Source organism: Olea europaea, unplaced genomic scaffold (genome assembly GCF_002742605.1).
Source record: "Olea europaea var. sylvestris unplaced genomic scaffold, O_europaea_v1 scaffold682, whole genome shotgun sequence".
In the NCBI taxonomy this organism is placed as follows: Eukaryota; Viridiplantae; Streptophyta; class Magnoliopsida; order Lamiales; family Oleaceae; genus Olea; species Olea europaea.
The window spans coordinates 70214-76485 of record NW_019265206.1 but is presented as its reverse complement, the minus strand read 5'-3'; positions in this window follow the sequence as shown (position 1 = coordinate 76485).

Sequence of the window (6272 nt, the reverse complement as noted above, 5' to 3'; positions counted from 1 at the left end):
TCCCTTGGCAGCATACTCCAAAATTAAATAAACTTGTGTCTGCAATTATTTTGCTACATATAAGTCCAATGTAAAATTTTCCTCTTAACATATAGAACCAAACAAACTCGAACACATCTGATCATAAAAATAACCATAGAGTTGTAGTATGTTAGGATGTCGAAGATGGCTCTGTATTTCGACTTAACGACGTAGCTGATTCTCAGCCTGGGACTATTTTAGTTGTCTCTTGAGCAACACCTTCGGCGCCACAATCTGATTACTCTGTTTGAAGAAAAAACAAAACATATCTTTGAATGGCAATACTACAACAAAATATTACAAAATTATTTTTTTTTTTAACTTTCTTTTGAATAGAGCTCATTTTTCATTTAATGACTATAAATCACTTTTATTTTCATTTAGACTCATAAACATAACTTTACTAAGTGCTTCAAACAACAGGCTCAGGCAACAATCAAATGTTGATTTTTATTGCTTTCATCTTATAAAGTGCATAATTGCAAGCGATCATGTTTAAGGCATGCTGGATTTGCAATATCGCCTATATAAAGTATTTTTTTTAACATTTTTATAACACATCTTTTATTTCATAAAAAGAGACTTTCTTCTAAATAGAAAAGAGAATTATCTATAAATACTTTCATTGATAGTTAGTCATTTCTTTGAGGCTTAAATAATGTATGTTATACCTACATGCATATATTTGTAAGTGGATGAGCACCAAAGGATGCATTGATATGCTTATTGAAGTGAAGCCTCATAATGATCATATAGGACCACTAATTTTTATTGGTTATCTGAATGATTCAATGGAATATTCAAAATTGCAAATCTCTTCCAATTTGAGATGTCAGGTTTGTTTTTTGTGGTATTGGTTGGGTTCTGAAAGCTAAATCAATCTCTGCATCATAATACCCCCCCTTTTCTAAATTTCCTGTATGGACCTTTCTGAGCTTGGGTAATAATAACGTTGGATTGACAACCAACCCGATCTTTAAGAAAACTGATTTATATTTGTTTTCATAGTTCAACCATCCTACTATTGGATTAAAATCCCGTCACATTGTTTGCTGGGAAGTTGGACTTTACAAATAAGAAAAAATGGAAAGCAAGTTTCAGTTATCTCTCCAATCTCGGCAGTGTGGAAAATGTCAAGATTGGAATATTTTGACATCAGGTCCTCAACATCTTTTCCCTTTCTCTTCTTATTAATTATCTTTTTTGATGCAGTGGTCTTGGTCTGGAATAAATAATCAATACTTATATGTGACAAAATTATTGATGGTGGCATAGGCATTGGAAAATTGGTTGCAGCCGGAGAATTTCATTGTTTCCAGTCCTAGTGTTGGAACTTTATTTCTTAGAAACTAATACAGGCCTGAACCTGATGGTTAATGGATTTAATCATCACAATAGGAAATTAATTTTCCTTTGAAGATTAAAATCATATGAATAAAAGGATCTTAGTAACCTTGAGATCATTGGATTATAAAAATTCTCACACATAGAAACGGGAGATGATAACCTTTTGAAGGAGCTTTTAATGGCCTATCCAATTGCTTCTTCTCTTAGATATTCTCCCTTGTTCTCCACTAAGTGTATTTCCTTTTCAAGAAAGTGAAAAGTGGCTAACCATAATTCTAATATAAAATATGTCAATAAAGTGCATATTTATAATGCCATTTGAAAATTGCACAAATTTCCTTGGACTTTATTGTAGTAGACCAATTAAGTCACATACCTTTTATTGGAGCTAAGAGAGAGACCTAACCGGACTCACATGACCCAAGCTCTAATAGATGTTTCCAATTGGGTAAACTCTTGACCAATTGAGATACATCTATTAATTCCGGTTTATTCTACCAAAAAATCGAGATTGCACTCTCAAGTCGAGTGATAGTTATAGAAGCAAATTATGATCTAATAACAATATCCTCTAATTATTATTCCACAAGTCAACCCCCATTTGATCGCTAATATTTTGAAATTGGCAAAATGATCATTTTTGTCCTTCAACATATATTACCCTCTAAGTACCATTTTCATACGATAAATTTGTGGTGATCAAATCACAATGTAAAGTCCAATGATCTCATCGTCAACCTACTGAGCTCAGGTTCAATTTTCCTAAGAAAACACCTTAGAGTTACGATCGTCTCATCTCAATGATTAATGGATTTCACTATTGTAAGTATATGATCTCTAATTGTTTCAGCCTGATTCCCAAAGTACCGAGATCAATGTTCTATTTAAGACTTCACTCATTGATACCTCAAAAAATTTGAACTAGCAATCAAAGATACATTACTCACTCAGGATTTAGGTGACCTGTTTGATAATCAAGTAGAATCTCATTTCGAACGGTTACAAATGAGTTATCTATGCGGTCCCGTTTAATGTGCATCGAAACACATTATTGTTCATAATTCAAGATCTAGACAAATCTTAATAAGAACAATACAATCTTATCAACATAAAGTGTCCAACTTTATGTACAGATTGTGAACGACATAATTTTGATCACATCACGAATTGTGTCTTACTATACTCGATCCATCGAGTATACAATTTGTGACATCCTATATGATCATAGAATTTTAGATAATCACTTCAAATTGTAACATGCAAATAGACGAACGTCAATTCATAATGTGATTTTACAGAACGCTCCTCGAAGAATGGGTATCAAGCTAACAATCTCCCACTTACCCTTCTTAGAGTATGTGTGACATATCAAGAATACCCATCCCCTTAAGATGCCCATCAAAAGCCTTCGTTGGTAAGGTCTTAGTGAACGGATTCGCAAGATTATCTGCTGATACAATCTTACTAACCGTCACATCTCCTCGATGAACTATCTCTCTAACAAGGTGATATTTTCTCTCAATGTACTTGCCACACTGATGACTCCTGGGTTCTTTAGCATTGGCAACTGTCCCACTATTATCGCAATAAAATATTATGGGCCCCATTGCCAAAGGTACCACATCAAGGTCGAAAAGAAAATTCTTGAACCATACAACTTCTTTAGTAGCTTCACAAGCCGCTACATATTCTACTTCCATGGTGGGATTAGCAATACAAGATTGCTTGATACTCCTCCATACCACAGCTCTACCTTCCAGAGTAAATACTAATCCTGATGTAGACTTCCTAGAGTCACGATCAGATTGAAAATCGAAATTAGTATATCCAATAGGATTCAGATCATGTCCTGAATAGACAAACATATAATCTCTTGTTCTTCGAAGATACTTGAGTATATGCTTCATCGCTACCCAATGTTTTGGTCCTGGATTAGACTGATAACGATTAACAATACCCATAGCATAACAAATATTCAGTCTAGTGCAAAGCATAGTAAACATGAGACTTCCCACAGCCGAAGCATAAGGAACCTTTCTCATGTAATCTATTTTCGTTGCATTCCTGGGACAATACTCCTTGGATAGATGAATTCCATGTCTAAAAGGAAGCTGTCCCTTTTTGGAATTTTGCATTGCAAATCTGAACAATATTTTGTCAATATATAAAGCTCGGGATAATGCAATCCTTTTGTTTTTCCTATCTCGTAAGATACGGATTCCCAAAACATAACTAGCTTCTCCCAAGTCCTTCATATCGAACTTCTATGGCAACCATTTCTTTACAGATGATAATGTCCCTACATTATTTCCAATGAGTAGACTGTCATCTACATAAAGAATCAAAAAAATTACTTTCTTCCCTTGTATTCGCTTGTACACACAAAGTTTATCCAGATTTTGCTCAAAACCGTATGTCTTGATGGTTTGATCAAATCTTACATTCCAAGATCTGGACACTTGCTTGAGTCCATAAATGGACCTCTTTGCAACTTGCAAACTTTCCTTTCATGGCCTTCTTTCACAAACCCTTCAGGTTGCATCATGTAAATGGTCTCTTCAAGACGTCCATTGAAAAATGCTGTCTTGACATCCATTTGCCAAACCTCATAATCATAATGAGTGGCAATGGATAAAAGGACTCGAATAGATTTAAGCACGATAATCGGTGAGAAGGTTTCTTCATAGTCGATGCCTTCTCTTTGGGTAAAACCCTTGGCCACTAGCCTTGCTTTGAAGGTTTCAACCTTTCCATCTATACTCTTTTCCTTTTATAGACTCACTTGTACCCTATAGGCTTTAACCCATTAGGTGCATCTACAAGATCCCAAACCTTGTTGGAATACATGGATTCCATTTTTGAGTTCATGGTAGATTTCCAGATTCAAACTCTACATCCTCCACTGTTTCCTTAAAAGAAGTAAGATCTTTACCTTGCTCAGTAGAGATCGCCTGATAGGACTCTCCATAGAGCAAGTACCTAGAAGGTGGTCTTACAACTCTCCCACTACGAGTAATTGTTGAAGGTGCCTGATTGTCAAGTCTGATTAAAGGTCCTTTCTCTCCTCCCACTATTTGATCATGTCCTTAGTTAGGACCAAGATCCTCATTATCCCCATTTAAGGGGACATGTGAAGGTACAACAATAGTGTTTCTTTCTCTGCTACCTCTATTTTGTTTGCCTATGAAGCCCTGTGGGCATCACTTGCTCACTTGCTTCATCAGCAACCATTGGTTCAGTAGAATGTACCAAGTCATCACTAATAGATTCTATGCAAAATTTGGAACTGAGTTGTTTGAACCATGTTCTAACATCTCTTCCAGTAGAATCTTAACAGTAGACCTGTGTTCTTCTATATACTTATCATCTAAGAAGGTTACATTTGTGCTAACAAATACCTTCTTATCAAGAAGATTATAGAAGTAGTAACCTCTCATTCCTTTTGGATATCCTACAAAGAAAAAAACATCTAATCTTGATTTCATTTTATCTGTCTTTCCCTTTAGCACATGTGCCGAACATCCGCATATCCGAATGTGGTGTAAATTGGGCTTGCACCCATTTCACAATTCAAAAGGTGTCTTGGGAACTGACTTAGATGGTACCAAATTTAAGATATAAATGGCTATTTGCAGTGCACATCCCCAAAAGGATATAGGCAATGAGGAATAACTCATCATTGATCCTACCATGTCTAAAAGAGTTCGATTTCTTCTTTCTGAGACACCATTTTGTTGGGGAGTTTTTGGTGCATTCAATTGGGATAATATCCCATTATCCGACAAATGGACCTTAAACTCTTAGGATAGATACTCACCACCTTGATCGGATCGAAGGGCCTTGATACTCTTACCTAATTGTTTCTCAACTTCCATCCGAAACTCCTTGAATTTCTCCAAAGCTTCGGATTTGTGAGACATTAGGTATATGTATCCAAATCTAGAGTAATCTTCTATAAAGGTGATGAAGTGCTCGTATCCTCCTCTAGCCCAAGTACCACAAACATCGGAATGTACTAATTCCAAAACCTCTTTAGCTCTTAGTCCCTTAGCCTTAAAGGGCCTCTTGGTCATCTTTCCTTCTATACAAGATTCACAAGTTGGTATAGATTCCACCTCTAACTCATTTAAAGGACCATCCTTTACCAATCTTTGAATCCTATTTAGATTGATATGACCCAATCTAAGATGCCATAAGAGAGTTTCATCAGTACTAGACGACCTCTTTCTTTTCTTAGCAGTAGTATTATGTAAAGAGCTAATCATAGAACTTAAGACATAAAGACTATTAACCATATGACCTAAACATATAACAGAATTATTCAACTTAATAACCACCGTAGAATGGGTAATACCAAATAACCAACATGATATAAAAGTGCAACGGAAACCAAGTTCTGTGTAAGTTCGGGAACATAATAACAGTTATCTAATATCAAATGCCTACAATTCTCAAAACATAAAGTAAAAGTGCCAACAGCTTTGGTAGATACTACTGCTCCTGTGCTAACCCTAAGAGTATACTCCCCTTCACTAAGATGCTTGGTTTCCTGGAACCCCTGCAAAGAATTGCAAACATGATTAGTGGCTCCAGAATCTACAATCCAGGTATTAGTAGAATCAACCACTAAGCATGACTTAATGAATATGGCATTATTGCCTTTACCTTGCTTCCCCTTAGCTAGGTAATCCCGATAATTCCTCTTCCAATGACCTTTTTGTCCACAAATAAAACACTTTCCCTTTGGTTTTCCATTAGCAGTAGTTTTCTTCCCCTTTGACTTGCTATCTAGCTTTTTGTTTGGTCTCTTCCTCTTCTTTCCTCCTTTGCTACCAGAAGGCTTAGGATGAGAGGGTCCAGCTGTAACAGTCAAAGCATTTCCACTTCTGGCCTTTAGAACAGTT